Raw genomic sequence first — 16,756 nt, 5'->3', positions numbered from 1 at the left:
ATTTTTGACCCCCTTGGTAGACACAGAAAATTAGGTGCAGAGATTGCAATAATCAGCGAGGCTAATAATCCCTAGTGCAGGAGGGTCAGCTCCAGAGGGGATTCATCTCACCTGTGTTAAACTGTGTTTGGATAAAACAAATTATCCTCCACAAAGGCCAGTCTCTGTTAACTAGAGAGGGTCTCTACACATATTTAACTCAGATCTACCCTTGAGCTGTCTAAGCACAGTGCAGATACATCCCACCCCATGGATTAAAACACTGTTTTTTGGAATGACAAGCAAGGACCAAGCTCTAGGAATAGATGTGCTCCTTACCTTGGAGAGCTTGCAGACAAAATCCAGTGTCTGAAGTACAAGAAATAAGGATGTCAAAGCTGTGTGGAAAAGTCTGAGACTCACAGGACAAGCCTGTATTTACCCAAGGCTTCAGGATGAAGAAAAAATCTTGTAGGTCTTTTGGGTAACTTATCATTCTGAAATTAGCTATATTTAGTTTATTGGTTAAGTTAATTAAACAGCACCAGGGCCCTGCCACTGGAAAACTTTTGTGGTGTTAAATGTTATCATGGTCCCTGTTTATCCCAGGGTGGGGTGCCAACTCTCTGGCATAGCTTGACCAGTAGCATGACCCAGAGTTTGTTCCCAACAGGAAGTCTGCACAGGGCCATTCTTTTTTGGAAGTTAAGGGCATTTAGCCCCCACTGTGCATGAGGCTGTGCCTGCTGGCCCTGGGACCAAACACCAGCCCTGACCCTGTTTAGTTAATCTCTTCCTCTTCTCATTTTATTATCTGACCTCTTCACAATCAGATTCATGGGGAAGCAGCTATGGTGTGCTGGGCTTGATGCAGGGCTAGCCTTACTTTGAAATGATGTGGTGCTATCTAATTCCCTTCTGCTGTTCTCTCTAATCTGTAAAGACCTCACAAATCTGATTTTGGCCTGGTTACCCTAATCTGCGTCATGGGCTGCCCAGTTCACTGACTTCAATGGGCCACACTGGACTGTGTCAGGATTTGGAGCTGATACTTGGTTTTTTGAGCTGGTTGAGCAAACAGATCTGCAAGATCTCTTCTTGACAGTGCACTAGCTCTGATCTGAAAGGAGACACAGCTTTAGACATCTGTTTTAAAGTCAGAACTATTCTGAGCTTATTTAAACTTGATACAAGGCTCTGTTTATGTTTCTTTGATTAATTGAAAATAACCTCTCATTAGGGAAGTGACAACCGATACCATACGATTGTGCTCAAGTCATTCACAGGAGCAAAAAAAATACACCAAAGGTTAGGCAGGTCAAAGCCCTTGTTTGGATCAAAGCATATGTTGAACACTGTACAAATGCCAAATCTGAAAGTGTTTTGTGTTTAAGGTTGAAGTTTGGAGTAAAATGATACTATAACAATAAATCCCTAATTCAGCTTGTTAGGTCGCTACCGCATTCACAAAGGCACAGCAAAGAGAGGGATGCATCTGATGGAGCAACTGGATAGGAGTCCAAGTCTGTTAAAAATTTACAGTATAGGTGAGGTAATACCACATCCAGGTCTGGTAGGCACATTTGAAAAAGAACTTTAATGCAATGGAAATGGATCTTGAAAGAGTGACAGGCACGGTTTGTGGTTTGTCCATAAATCTGCCTTACCGTGAGAGACTAAAAAAGCTCAGCTATTTTTATTTATTCAGGACAAGGTTATGAGATGACTTGTCTGTGGTTTTGTAAAGCTGAGCTTGCATGGTGAGGGAGCAGCAGGCTCCAGTTTCCACTCAGAGCTGCATGGCTTGGCTGCTTTCAACCAAAATATTGGAGGGTCCCCAGCTAAGCCTAGGCTTGAAATATTCCTGCTGTTCTGGGGGTAAACTGAGGATGGGCTATACCTTGGTGGGCTGCAGCCTTCTCTGTCCATGCCTGATCTGCAGCTTCCTGGAGAGACTGATGAGTGATGGCCAGGGTTGAGGGTGGATAGTGAGGCCAGACAAATGCAGATCAGAAAGGCAGCCCTTCTTCTTGACAGGGTGATAGCCACTGAAATAACTTATCAGGGGTGGATTGTCCTTCTCTAAAAGCCTCTGTTTTAGTGGGGAATGTGTCCTTGCATGATGTGCCATAATTTGTAATGATTCAGGTGTTGTTTTGGGACACCATTCTGTGGCTTCAGCTATGCAGGTGATCAGGCCAGGTGATGGAAATGATCAAATGAATGATCTCACCTTGCCTTAAAATATTCATATTAAATAGGAATATTTAAAAATTCTTGTTTCAGTGGGAATATTATATTCCTATAAAACTGATTGGTAAATGGAGACATCTCAGTGAGGCAATCCTTAACCTGAGAAAAGTTCATTTTTAGGAAAAAAATCTCTCACCACTTTCATATTTATAGGCAGAATGGCTATGTTTATATTTGCTTTCCAGGAAGGAGTTAATCTGCGCTTAGACCTGGGTTCCAACTGTCCCTATGGTTTACTATATCTGGTAGAACATCTTTCAGTAGGGTGAGGAGTGATACAGCTTCTTCCAAACAACCTTCTGTTCAATCTACAGTGACCTGATTGTGTGGGCACCTCATCCACCTTTCAGCAGTGGTGTGGGAACCAAATCAGGAAGATGAGGACCCCTTATAAAGCCCCATGGGCTCCTATCAAAGAGTTTATGGCACTGTCTACTGCAAGGGCAGGTGGGATTTGCAGAGAGCCCAAAGTCAGGCTAGGTCTGGGCTGCCTGAGAAGGACACATTTTAGGTTTAAAAGATGCTTTAAAAACTGCAACCAAGTTCAATAGCTGCTGTGCCCTTGCACCCAGCATGTAGAGAGGTGTTCAGAGGGTTTGCCTTGCTGGAAGGTTAGAGTGGATATTAGGAAAATAATCCAAATAGATTAGGAATAATGCTATTAGAAAAGCAATTGGATTGGACATCAGGAAAAATTTCTTCACTGGAAGACTGGTCAGGCCCTGGAACAGCTTGCTCAGGGACATAGAGGACTCACCATCCTTGGAAGTGTTCCAGAAATGCCTTGGTGTGATAGCTGGGGACATGGTTTAGTGGTGAGCATGTTGTTAGTTGGACTTGATGACCTTTGAGGTCTTTTTCAAACGTAATGATTTTATGATTATATGATTCTTAAGTATCCATCCAATTTTGTTCAATAAAGGCAGCTTCTTGCATCCATCCAAAGGTTGAATTACACACTCAGTGTGATTTTCTGCTGCTGTGAGTCGTGCCACTGGCACGTCTCGCGGGTGCCTGGGCTGCCTCTGGTCCTGTCCCCGAGGCGTGCGGGGCCGTGTGCTCCTCTGCAGGCTGGGCACAGCCCCCCAGGAGCCCCGGCCCGTCCCCTCTGCCCCGGGAGCTGCGGGCAGGGCTGCATTTCCCTGCAGCTCCCGGGGCAGCAGCTGCTGCACAGGATGCAGGGCGACCTCGCTCCTGCCTTCTGCCCCCAGGCACACGCCGGAGCGTCCGAGAGCTTAGAAAAGCCAGGGAACTGCTGAAACTGGCATTTTGCTCTTAGTGTCTAACATCATCGACCACTCCTGCTCAAGTAAATAAACCCTGATGGGAATCCCGCCCCTATCCCCTTCATTCTTTGCTTTAATAAAACTTGTCACAGTGATTTTTTTTTTCCAGTCAGCAGATTTTTACGCTGGTTAATGAGGGGGAATAATTTCTCTTCCCCCCCACCCGCCCCCAGTTGCCTCCCCTCTCTTTCATGTCAGGGGCCAAGTTTGGATTGGAGCCTGGTGAAGTTTCTGTGTCATTTCCTGTTGCTGCCCTCCCCGACACTCGCTCCGCGCTCCAGCCCTCCCGCAGACGCGCAGGGCGTCCGCCCTCCCGGCCGGCGGCTTTTGGGGAGGATGTGACAGCGCTGGGCACTCCTCACGCTCCCGCCTGTCAAGCCGCATTCCTGCTCCTGCTGCCCCCACGGGCTCAGCTCCCAGCCCGCTGCCAGGAACGCCAAGAAACCGAGCGCTGGAACAACTTTCTTCTCTCGGCGCAGCTCGCTGTACGTCCCGGGCTGCTGGGAACCTGAGGCGGTGAGAGCAAACCCATCCTTCTCTCGCCAACTTCGCCGCCGCGCTCCTCCTGTCCGTGCAGGTGGTGGGGAGCGAGGCGGCCGGGGGATGCCGGTGCTGGGGGTTTGGGTGGGCGAGGGGCTGCGGGGGGACGGGGAGGGGACAGGAGCCCCGTGAGGATCTCACTCCGTAGGACGGGTCCGCTGCGAGGGCTGGCATTGGTGCTGTTGAGCTGGTGGCTTGATGTGACTGAAGGAAAAAGGGCTGTTTAACAGAGGGGGAGAGCGGCACGGGGATGTGCAGAAGCCGGGCAGGCAGTGAGCGGAGGTGAGGCAAAGAGCAGGGGCTGCTCAGCCTTTTCCCTTACGTGTTTGCCTTTCAGCTTCAGTTTAGTTCCCAGGTTTTTCCCAGGGCTGGCTTGCGACATCGTTCACGGGGTTTGCGAGTGTGTCCAGTCCCGGGGATTGCTTTTCTGAGCAGAAAGAGGCGATACATGTGGAAATTTGTGTTAACCCTCGCTTGGAGGAGCGGGCGCAACTCAGCTGGCATCTGTAAAATCCTGCCTGTGTTGCCTTTCCTCTGCCATTGCCTTATTTGCTCACTGAGCACACGTATATTTGGTAGGAAAACGACACAAACGCTTGTGCTTTAAAGTGGAGCAACTGTGACTTCATGTACTATTTCTGTCATTCCTGACTCGTTCAGTCTTGACTGTTTCTTGGACAAACAAGGCATAACAAACTGACGGATAAATCCCGAAGCATGTGCTGGAGCCGGTTCCTGGAGCTTCCAGAGTTAAAAGGTTTTCTTGAACTCACTGACACAGGGCAGTAAATCTCAATGTGTCAGTAAGCGAGGGAAAAAGCACTTGCAGAGCATTACACACCGGCAGATAGAGTTGGTGCTGCACAGCCCCGGGTCTTCACAGGCAGGATTAGCTCCCAACACTTCCAGCTACCCAGCAGCATTTAGAAAGGTCAATTATATGTACAATATTTACCAGCTAATTGTAAGTGGGGCAATAAAAGCCTTGGAGTTGGCCCCAGGAGAAAGGATCCCAAGGTGTTGGGTACAGTGTGTTTGCCTCCTATCACTGCTTGATTCATGTTGCCCCCTCAGCTCCCTCTCGCTTTATGTTGGTTTGGCAGTAGAGTTCTCTCTGTCCCCCATTCCCTAATGAGGAAGTGGTGGAAAAAGGAGCAAGATGGGTATGTAGGAAAGGGGCTTTGGGCTCACCCTGAGTACTCCAGTCCCCCTCCCCTGCCCCCAGCCAAGGCACATCTCCTCCCATAACTGGGGAAAGTGCAAGCTCCCTGTCCAGCCTTGGCACCCCTTGTCTTGCTGCCATAAGCAATAGGGGGCCCAGGAGACATTTAGTGACAGCTTTGCCTGGAGCCAGTTTCTAGGTAAAAGCTCAAAGTTTCTTTCACAGTTCTTCCATGAAAGGCAATTTTTTTTTTTTTTTAATTGAGTTGAGTAGGAAATCCATTTTTGTGTCTTCCAGTCTCCCAGTCTTGTGCTACTGGAAGATTTAACAAAAAGTATCCACTTTCAGTATTCTGACAGCAGGCTTATACATGTACTGGTGAGCTGGTCTCCAGGGTCTGTGCTACCACACACAGCTTCCTCAGACCATTTCTGGGTGTTGCTGGAGTTCATGAAGGGCCAGGACACTCCAAAGGCAGTTTGGATGTAGTCACCTTGTTTCAGAGTGTAAGAGAGTTTAATAATATGTAGGCGTCAGGCTGTGCCAATTGGCTTCAGGGCTGAAGAATGGGCTCTGGCAGGGGTTAGTTTACTAGCAGAGACATACATAGCCAAAACTGAGTAATGAGCTCATGTAACAGAGGGAGGAGAGAAACTGTAGCAGGAGTTCCTCCCAGCACCTCCTAGGAGCCTAAGAAACAGCATTTACCTAGAGCTGTGCTCTGTATTCTGGATGTGAAAGGAAATGGGGTGACAGACTGGCACTTTCACAGGAGTTCAACAAGCAAGTCAGCTCTGAGGTGAACAGAATCATTGCCTGTGCAAGGTGGCTGGCGGGGCTAGCTGAGCTTCAGGGGCTGCTTTGGGTGCTTGAAGGGGGGATAGGACCTCCAGTCCTTTGGAAATCCACCCACATACACAGCTGTTGAGAGATGAACCTCAGTCTCCGGTGCAGTTTTTGGGAGTGGGTTTCTAAGCTATCCCAAAAGTTTACCTATGTGCCAGTTGGGAGGTGAACATAATTTCATCCTTATTTTTTTTTTTTTTTTTTTGGATTTAAATGTGAACCCGCTTCATTTTAAGCTGAGATCACCCTTCTGATTTCAGTTATGTTATTCTTGATTTACAGCAGTGGAAGGCAGGTAAGAATCAGTCCCTTAATATCTTCTTTTTTCTGACAATTGCAAAGAAGAAAGCAAAACAAGAGAAAACCACTCAGGGTGAGATCCTGATGGGAACTGAAGGGTCTAAAGTACCACCAAGATTTTCTGGCTTTTTTTTGTTTTTTCTTTCTTACTTACCCTACATCTCAGCTTTTTCTTCTGTCAATAGAAATTTGTTCTGTGCATAAACAAATGCTGGGTCCCTGTTTTTACACAGAACTGCTGCAACAGCAGCAAAGTCGAGGTCCCTGTCCTGTCTCTCTCCTTGTGCGAGCGTGCTCTCCACACCACACAGTGCTTGTGTAGCCTTGACAGATGAGCCAAGGGATGGCCATTCCAGTTCTGCTGCTTACCTTGGGAAAGTGCTCTGGAGCCCAACAGACTTTACTGTCTGGAAATATTTCCTGTTGCACAACATAAATTGTCTCTTTCAGTTTAATCCTGTTGTCTTAGGTTACCTCACCAAAGCATTACCTTGAGTAAAGCCTCTCTCAGCGGCCACTCCACTGCAGTGGGGGAGCCAGTATTCTAAGAGGCCACAGGGTGTGAAGACTCTGCAAGAAGGTGAGGTGGGCACGTGCTTCCCTTCCCCCTTTCTCATCTTGCACAAGGGCAGGGCAAACAAGTCCTGCTTTTTAACATTGGGTCTGTGCGACTTCTCATCCCTGAGCCAGACCCCTCTGCAGCTCCACAAACCCACAATGGCCACCGAGACCCCCAGGAGAGCTCTCCCATCACTGGTGGCTTCTTATGGTGCTGGTGGTCCTTTTCTCTGAGCTGCTGTTTCCGGCTTCAGTGCTTGAGCTTGGTGTGGTGCTCCCTGTCCTGCCCTGCCCGAGGTTGCTCTGAGGAGTCTGTGCTGCTGCCCACCAGCATGTTGGCTGCCATCTGCTCTAGTTTCTCACAGCTTCTCCTGGGGAACAGCAGCAGCATTTGGGGTAGCCTTGGCCCAAGTTTGTGGGTGCTTCCCATCTCCCTGTGCTTTCCCATCTCCCCAGGCTGAATCAGACACTCTGTGTTCAGCTGCTTTGCTCTTGCTCAGCTCCAGTTCCAGTTCTCGTGGTATTTAAATGCTGATGCACAAATTTAGGTAACATTTACACGCTCTAGTGAGTCTTCAGCTCGCCTGCACAAATTTCTTGTTTTTCCTTCTTCTAATGCAGTGCCACTACCTGAGGACAGTGCTGCCTCCTTGCTCCAGGGAGCTGCTGATCCCTGCTCTGTTTATGGGACATTGACATAGCAATGAGGATGTGTAGTGGAGATGGTCAGGATTAAGCAGACCATATCCCTGCTGCTGGCCAAACATAGCCAGAAAGGTGCCTGGCTCCTTCCCTCCCCAAACAGAATCCTGTTTACTTTGGCTATTTTTAAACATATTTGCTGGTGGAGCCTGGAGCTCACTGTCAATCTGAGCCCTGCCACATGCAACCCACAAGTCTTTAAAATGGATTACTGTGGAGATGGGAAGGATAGTATTTGTTCTTCTGTCCACTGGCTTCGGGCTACCTGCCATGATGTTGGTTGTGGTAGTCACTTGCTTCCCAGGAAATCAGCTAAAGGCAACAAACTTCTCAAAGTCAGAAGATTTCTCTCCTTCCTCCTGACTTCTGGACTTGAACTGGTGAGAAGGAGGTGAGAGGCCTCTGTATCCCATCAGCAATTCTCTCAGTCATCCCCTTCCTCCCTCCCTGGAAGTGTTATTTTTGGTTAATTCATACAAGTCTGGGCCTCCTTGGTCTATTCTGTGGGAGGAAGCTCCAGGCTGGAATTTTGTAATAAAAACCAGATTTTTCTCTGAAGGCAGAGTAGAGGAGGCCACTCGTGTTGCTCCTCCAGTTCTTGTTAGTTCTTGATCAGCTTAATCTGGCAACTGTGAGAGGTTTTCTTTCTCTGCTGAGAATAAATTTGGCCTCTGAGGAAGGTCAGTGTTGTGGTGCTGACTCTGAGATACCTGATTTCCACAGAGCCACTGGAGGAAATCACAGCTCAAGCTGTTTGGACCTCATCTTCCTGATGGAAGTTCCCAGCAGTTCACTAGGGATGAGTCTCTGAGTGCATCACAGGCCATTTTCACTCATGCAGAACCATGGCTTTGCTAAAAACAAGGAGTTTCCCTCCAGTGTCCTTGGTCAGAGTTAGTTTGCTCTTAACCTTAGGAGCAGGGGACAGTCTGTCCCCTGCCACACCAGCAGAGGCTGGTTTTCACTGAAGCAAATATATCTGTGTTCCTGCACCTGGGAGAGTTCTCAGAAGCGTTCTGTGGTTTTGAAATGAACACAGATCTGGCTTCTGATTTCCTCTATGACCACGATAATTCTGCGTTCTCCTCCTTCACTGACCGTTGGCAATGGAAAGACCACTAATCCCTGCTCTCTTCTCTTTGCCTGTCCTTGAAGTAGGGGTTGTTGCCATAGGGGCTGGTGCAGTGAAAACCTGAGAACATCTGAAGTTGCCATAATTTAAATATGCAGGTGCTATCTTAAATATATCTGGGGAGCTTACTAACTAAATCTGAGTTTTCTTCTTGGTCATCAGACCAAGGATGGAGACAGCAGCTGAATCTGACCTATAATCCTCACAGGTTACTTCTCATGCTACCTGTAAGACAGTCTTTTGGAGCTCCCCATCCAGACTTATTTCACTAACTTAATAAAATCTATATTGTGCTCCTTTTATGTGGTAAGTGCAACACTTTTATTTTACTAGTCACTGTGATTCCCCTCTGACATAGCCTAAACTATGCTTGGACTACTTTTTTTTTTCCTTCTTTTTCATTAATGTATCCATGGACTGTATAGTCTTCAGAGATTTATTTTTCTTTAATGAAATCAACCTCATTTTCCTGGCTAGTGTACTGCATGAATGCCACATTTAAATATGTGCTTTCAAGTCCAGTCCTTTCCCTCAGATATATTACTTTACACTACATTTGTCTGTGTTAAACTGCAGTGCTGATTTACTGCATCAGTGACCATTAAAAACTGCAATTCCTCTGACTCCTGTTTTGTTGTTTCTCACTGTTTATTATCCACAATGATCTGATTTTTAGAATAGTTGGCACATTGTAAGCTGAAGTTTCTTAATTCTTTTCCTCTGCTTGATACAATGGTTACAATTAGATTAATGTGTATTTAGTAGATTTGGATTGCAGAGCAAGTACAAAAAGCTCTCCTGGGAGCCATGAATGTCACAGCAGTGTGTGGTGCCAGGTGTGCACAGGAATGAAGGAGTCAAGATGTGCCAAAGTGTAGGGAAGATCCCTTACCTCTCTCCCACAAGCAGGAGTTGGAAGCAGAGAGTGATCAACTGTCAGTGGCCAGTCTTTTTTTTTTTTTCTTGAAGGCCTTCCTTTTTTTTTTTCTTGAAGAGCTTTGTAAGAGTTTTCTTCTTCTGCTGCAATTCAGAAGTCAGAAGGGTGCTCTTCAGCCTGCTAAGGAGGCTTGAACAGCACTAAGCCTGCAAGATCTGAGATACGGTCAGCAGGATTCTAAATAGCTTTCAGTCTTACTGTTTAAACATGCAAATTGGGAATTCCCTTCATTCCCTTCGTTTCCTTATTTGAAGAAGCCCAAGCTAGGCAAACCTGCCAGGCATGCTAATGCTTCCTGACAAACTGCTTCAAAACACGGGTTTCACGGAAGGACAGCAACAGTGCAGCAGAAACCATTCCCAGAGAGACAGAAGTACACCTTGGCCATATTTAAGTCAACCTCCACCTTCAGGCTGTGCTTCCCTGCATGGGTCTGCATCACCTGTCCTTCAGGAGGATGCTGTGCCAGGTGGTGAATATCTCATGCACCACTTGTGAGAAATTCCATGTGATATTTAAGAAAGTCTTCTGTGCCATGTCAGCCAGCTTCTGAAAGGAGAAAGCCAGGAGGCAGGTGCCTGTTCCGATACACCCCTGATGTTTCCAGCTGACTGGCTCTCAGCAGCTGCTCACTGGGCACACTAGGGAACACCTAATTGCCCTTCCTAGACACTCTGTCTCCTTGGACCCTACGTGTACAGTATGGGTTCTGAGTCACTCCTCAGAAATTCAGTGCTCCTGACTCCTTCTGACTCTGCTGAATGCCTCAATGCTTAAAATAGGTGCTCCAGGTCATGCTGCTGGGTGGGACAGCTACAGGTTCACTATTGTGACATGTGGGTAAGGCTTTTATTAAACATGGCTTCAAGTCAACTTTCCACAGCTCAGGTTTTGCAGGCGCAAAGGACAGGCTAAAATCTGGGGAAGTATTCTTGACCTTAATCATTATTTGCAAAGCAGTGTGTAAGGCACTATGTGTTGTTACTAAGAGAAATGATGCATGTTAGGAGGGGATCATATGGCTATCAAGCCATGCAATCTGGCTTTATTTTCCAACAACACTAAATACTTGCTGATTCTGTCCGGACCTTGTCTGTAGTTCTCTGTCTCTGAGACAGGAGCTTTCTTGCAAGAAAAAAAAAAAAAAAAAAGTATGCATCAGGGCCCTTGTTTGCTCTCTGCACAGCTTTGACTGTGCAGCTGGCTGCCAAGCATCACACAGCAAGGCAGAGCAATGCTTGTGAATCACCATGGAACAACATCAGACGAGCCAAACAGACCCATGTGATTTTAGGCACGGCTCAAGAATTTTGTTCCTTTAGCTTCAACCCAGGGGGCAAATTTGTTCATTTTCTTGGCCCTGTAACAATGATAAAGTCTCTGCACCCATTTGCCCTGAACCGGTATGGTTTGTTCTCTGAAACATTTGCTGTTCCCATTTTGTGTGACAATAGCAATTACAGGATAGGTGGAGATTTTGTGGGACCACATCTCAGGTACATTAAGCTGCTTTCACCCCCTCCTGAGTATATAAAATGTCTTTAAAGCAAGTGTAAATGGTATTTACTCCAGAATCAGACAAATAGGTTCCCAGTTGTGAAGTATGTGTTGCAAACTTTTGTGAGGAGATGAATAACTAAATTGTCATCTCACCCTCTGAGACAGGTGCTTAGGACAAAGAGCTGATGTCTGGTGGCCACAATGGATGTTGGAGGAAAATTTTAGGAAGGTTGAAGTACCTGTATCTGAAGACATTGAGTGCTCCAGTCATTCATGCACTTGACACATGCAGGTTCCTGAGCCTTACCTGGTGGCTACCAGTTAGGTAGCCATTAGCAATTAGTCCTACCATTTTAGGCTTGGACTAAAATCACAGAATCATGGAAACACAGGGTTGGAAAAGACCTCTGGTTTCATCGAGTGCGACCATTAACCCAACACCACTGTGTTCACCCTTATCTATGTCCCTTAATGCCACACTACACACTTTTTGCATACTTCCAGGACTGGCGAATTCCACCAATTCCCTCGGCAGCCTGTTGTAATACTCAAGCACAAATCTTGTGAGAGAAGTGTGTAATAGCATAGATGGTAAAGTTCTAGAACCTGAAATGTTTATTACTACAGAACTCACAGCTACCTAAAGACCACTAGAGCTTTCTTGACCTTTGATTCTTTCTTCTCATGGCAGAGATCACATAGTATGAATCAGATCAGAGATGAAGTGAAAGCCTAAAGCAACCAGCAAAAGAAAAGTTGACCTAGGGAGGAAGGAAATTAAGTTATTTTTTGTGAAATACAGGAATGCAGGCAAAGATATGAGGAAAACCACCTACTAAAGAGAAGCAAGCCTGTGAAGTGGACATGAAACCTCCTACACTGCCTTTTCATGTCTCCTGGACAGCTTACAGTCGTTTCTAAAAAGCACAGCTTGACACAAGCACCCTAAATTATATCCCTGTCTCAGTGGCTTCTTGGGACCCAATGTGCCACACAGGACCACTATGGACCTGAGAAGGAGATCAAGTGCAGATGGAAGAGCAAGGAAGCCTGTGACCTCCCCCAGTCCAACATCTATGACACGAGGAAAGTCATCTTACTCAATTGCAAAGTAGGGATGCTGCCTCAAAGCCACCTGTCAGAGGTTTTATTCCTTCATGCTTGTGGTACCCTGGAAAACTGAAAAGCTCTATGTGATTGCTAGTGTTAATAAGGAGGAAAGGGTGGAAAAAACCTCCATGACTTTTTGTTTCATGTGTTGCTTGAGAAAACATGTGCTGTCTGCAGCGATACCTCACAGCATGCTAATTCTTAAAGCATATATGCAAAAGTTTGAAACTGGAGGTTTTGTTGATGCTGGAAGAAAAAGCAGATTCCAAACAGAAGCTCAGGAAATAAAATCTGTGGTTCCATTTGTACCATGTATTTGCTTTTGCTTTTCTGGTAAATGGATGGAGCTTGCCTGTGTCATGGTTTTGTCCTGCTCATCTTCTGAATCTGCATAAACTTTATTTCTGGGCAATTATAATTTCAAGACCTGGTCACAAAGTAGGCAGCTGAGGAGCTGCATCAGTTCTTCCATCCTCTCTTTCACTGAAATCTTGAACTTTGGGTCTTGCTTTTGAGCACAAATTTTGTGATGGAGACTGTAGGGACTAAATGGCTACATGGAAAATGTGAACCTCCACAAGAGTGTGAACTTTGGTCTACAGAAAACAACCTGATGATTTCAATTTGCAGAGGGCCATAAGAACATTCAGATTAAAAACTCAGTATGGGAAAACTTAAAATAAAATATCCATGGCTTTCAAGGGAATTAGTTGTACCTTCATGTTTCCATTGGGCCATGGACTACTCAAGGGTATCTGTGAGGTTGTTTCCCCTTGGTCCATGCCTGGCTCGTTGATTCAGCTGTGGCACTGCTGTGGTGCAATACACAGTGACAAGTCATTCCTGTGAGGTTCAAAGGAGAAGGAGAAGTTTGTGCTAAGGCAGGCTGCAGTGTTTGTGGGGAAACACCTGTGATCTGTCATTAGTTTAATCTGTTACATCATCATGCATGTCTGGTACTAAAGGATGAGATGAGTCTGGTACTGGAGGATGAGATGGAATTGTTCTGTTTGACTTCAGTTCAGCTTTTTTTGGCCCCTTCAGTCTCTTCATGGCTGCAGAATGAAGAGAATGTAGTCCCTTCATGGCTGCAGTATACCAGGAGGCACTGTAGAAAAGTTCTAGCATGCATTTATTTAAATAACATCTGATACATTCTGGAGGATAAATGGTATGGAGCAGCTACAGTGCCGATTCCAAAGACCATCCTTGGCAAGAAAACAGGGAGGAAGGAAAGATCCATTATGTGTGCCTGTGTATTGCCTCTAGAACAGGATCAAAATTATGAAAAGAAACTCTGGTTTTGTTTCTCCACAGTTAAGTTCACAGGCTTCCCAGGATCTACATTTCAAGGCTATCATCAACCAAATTTTGTACATTTACATTTGTTCAAAATAATTTTCAGATGGTAAGTAATTAGTGGTTAGAAATGCCTTGCAGTTTGGTGATAATTTGATTAAGCTAAATCCTTAGGAAAATGAGCATTCCAGGTCTTTTGTGTTTCCCTCCTTCACCTGTGGACCACAGCTTCTTCCCCACCCAATCTCACAGGAGGTATCTCCTCCATTTCAGTAAGGAATAGATGGATCCTACTCAGGAAAGACAGGAGGATGCCTCCAGCCAGAATGAGCAGCAGGAAAAGACATTAACTCCAAAAAAATGCCACTTTAACATTCTTCCTGGAGAACTTCAAATGCAGTAATTACATCCCTCTCCCCAAGAACTCCATGTACTCTGTTCTTTTGAATTAATTAATGCCTTAGTCCGAAGCATTCTGCAAACAAGTGAAGAAGACCCATGCCTGTACATTTCTATGCTGGCCAGTGAGTTAATGAAGAAAAAGGGGGGAAAATAAAGCGGTAAATTTAAAAAGTTTACCCAATTATGTATAAATAAAAATTATTTTCTAATGTTGTACAAGGTAGGATATGGATTTCCTAAAATAAGATGGTGAAGTGATATAAAAGTATAATTTGACCTGTCAGTCCTTGTTAATAAAAGGGCCATTTTGTGTTCTGCTCCTTCATTCAGAAGTGAGGGCAGTGGAAGGGAGAGTTAAGTAGTTAGGTAGGTTCTTTTATAAAAATCTTTGTTTTACTCATTTACTTCAGGAAATTTTGATTAAAAAAATATTGATTTAAAAAAGGATGATGTCTTTATGCCTTCCTGTATAACTCGAGATTTGTCAGATAGTCACTGACCCATGTATTCCCAGCTGGTGGGAATGGATTTACAAATGTTTGGACATAGAAACCCAAATGGATTTACAAAGAGTTGCTTGAAGTGGTTTTGCAGATCTCGTTGTGACAATGACATATTGCTCATGCTTCCAAACCACAGGCTTAGTACCAGTGCAGTGCTACCTTGGGTGGCAGAAGGAGAGAAACAGCCTCACTTTCCTGGCTCTCTACCACTCCCTGACAGGAGGTGGGAACCAGTGGGGGTTCCACAAGGAAACAAGTGACAGGACGAGGGGAAAAGGCCTCAAGTTGACAAAGGGCAGTTTAGATTGGATATGAGGAAGAATTTCTTCAAAGAGAGGGTTGTCAATCACTGGATCAGGCTGCCCAGGGCAGTGGTGGGGTCACCATCCTTGGAGAGATTTAACAGACATGTGGATGTGGCTCTGAGGGACATGGTTTAGTCGTGGGCTTGGCAGTGCTGGCTTAATGGCTGGACATGATGATCTTGGAGGTCTCTTCCCACTTAAATGGTTGTATGATTCCTTGCATCCTGGAGAATTTCCCAGCACTTTGCAAGCCAGCACGGTTCAGCATGTAGCACCCATCCCTGGCCACCATCTCACATCCTCTGGACACCGTGTCACAAAGTAGGCAAACCCAGTTGTTTAAGTACCTAAGTAAAAACTCAAAAAGTATTAGTGAGACCATTCATCTACCTGGATAACAACAGCCACAGACTTACCTTGGCTTAAATCCCATGGCAGTCACAACAGGCATCCCACCCCTACTTTTCAAGTGGTGGCATCCACTGACCTGGGTAAAGCTGTTACTGTCTCTCCTCTTGGCCCTGTTTTCCTCTGGAGCAGCACATGTGACATTAGTGGTCCCTGTATCCTTGCTGGGAACCCCCTGAGCTGTAGTAGATTCTCCCAGGGAGTCCATCCAACTTCATTAGCAGGACCTGTGTATGCAGAACACATGAGATCCCTCAGGAAGATTTTCAGTCTAAACCTATTTAAAACTTTATATGGAAAAATAAACGTCTGAAAGTCCGTGCTCAGCAATATTGTATGCACGAGGCTCAGTTAATTCACCTTGAAAGAGGCCTTTAGGAGGACTTGCACATTCCTAGTGCGTTTGGGATAGGACATGGGTGAGTGCCCAGGAGCAGCACCAGATAAACAGAAAACATTACAGCAGCCTGGTGAGGGGGCCGTGGGATCTGCAGGGCCGGTGGCGCTGCCGGAGCAGATCGGTTTGCGCTGCAGCCGCTTTTTCTCACAGATGGGATAAAAATAAGATAGATTAAGTATATCCAAGAAAAAATAGTTATGCAAAGGCTTGAGAAAGCTGCCAATGTCAGCAAAGGGAGGCAGTAATGTAAGCAAACTTCAGAGGAGGGGAGCTGCAGAGCGTCCTGCTGGAGTGAGCAGACGGGACTGGCTCTGAGTGTTGGCTGGATGTGGGGTGCGGAGCTGGCTGGGCGATTTGGTTGACTTGTGTTTACCAAGGTGAATCCCAGTGGAGAGGGAGGCTTTTCTGTTAGCTGATAAATATGCCTGCCTCTATATTAAAATGTTTTTGCCCCCTTCTGTGGTTCTTTTAGTCAACTTCTTCCTGGTTGAGTCACTCAGGCTGATAGGTAGGTGCTGAGGTCCCTGCTGAAATCTGGACCTCCCTGTCAGTGCTTTTGACATCTGATCTGCTTCTCTGGGGTTAGATATACCTTTGGCTTTCATCTCGCACCCAGCTTTCCATCAGATGGAATGGTCATTTTAGGCAAGGTGAGGAACTGCTGCCTTAAACTGGATCTTTTACGAGTGAGCAGCAGCACCTCAGCTGACAGCTGTAGGACGGTCCCCATTGAGCACGAAGCTCAGTTTGGTTGACTGATGGAGGAGAAGTAGATGGAATATCAGGACTTTGAAGGGCTCAGACAAGCAATAGTTGCTGCTTCTTGGTGGCTCTGTAGTAACTGGCTGTGAGCTTGGTGTCAGGCAATGGCAGATTAATCTGCCTTCGTTTAGTAAGCTGTGAACCGAGCTTCTTGTAGATTTCTGCTCTTTTTATCCTTTTTTTTGGGTTTTTTTGGACAGTTACTACAACTGGGTCAAGGCTAATGGTGTAAGGGTCTCCATACATTAAGTCTTCAGAGGGGCTGAGCCATAGAAAAATCTCTTGCCTGGCACTAATAAGGAAGACTTATAAGTGCATATAAATATATGAAGGGAGGGTGTCAGAGGACGGAGCCAAGCTCTGCTTGGTGGT

The 16,756-nt window shown here is 45.9% G+C and overlaps 1 protein-coding gene across 5 annotated transcripts in view; it reads left to right on the top strand.

Moving 5' to 3' along the window:
- Positions 1 to 16,756, top strand: part of EVA1A (eva-1 homolog A, regulator of programmed cell death) — a 201,514-nt gene that overhangs the window by 132,556 nt on the left and 52,202 nt on the right. The window contains exon 1 of one of the 5 annotated variants that reach the window (XM_068183315.1): positions 3,768 to 4,034. The exons of 3 other annotated variants lie outside the window; for them this stretch is intronic. The gene's annotated coding sequence lies outside the window, so the exon portion shown is untranslated. Of the gene's footprint in view, positions 1 to 3,767; positions 4,035 to 16,756 lie in introns of those variants that run through there. One more of the 5 variants, XM_068183312.1, reaches the window with a different exon arrangement.

Source organism: Anomalospiza imberbis, chromosome 3 (genome assembly GCF_031753505.1).
Source record: "Anomalospiza imberbis isolate Cuckoo-Finch-1a 21T00152 chromosome 3, ASM3175350v1, whole genome shotgun sequence".
NCBI lineage: Eukaryota > Metazoa > Chordata > Aves > Passeriformes > Viduidae > Anomalospiza > Anomalospiza imberbis.
Note: the sequence above shows the minus strand (reverse complement) of the source record. Positions and strands in the feature narration are given on the sequence as shown.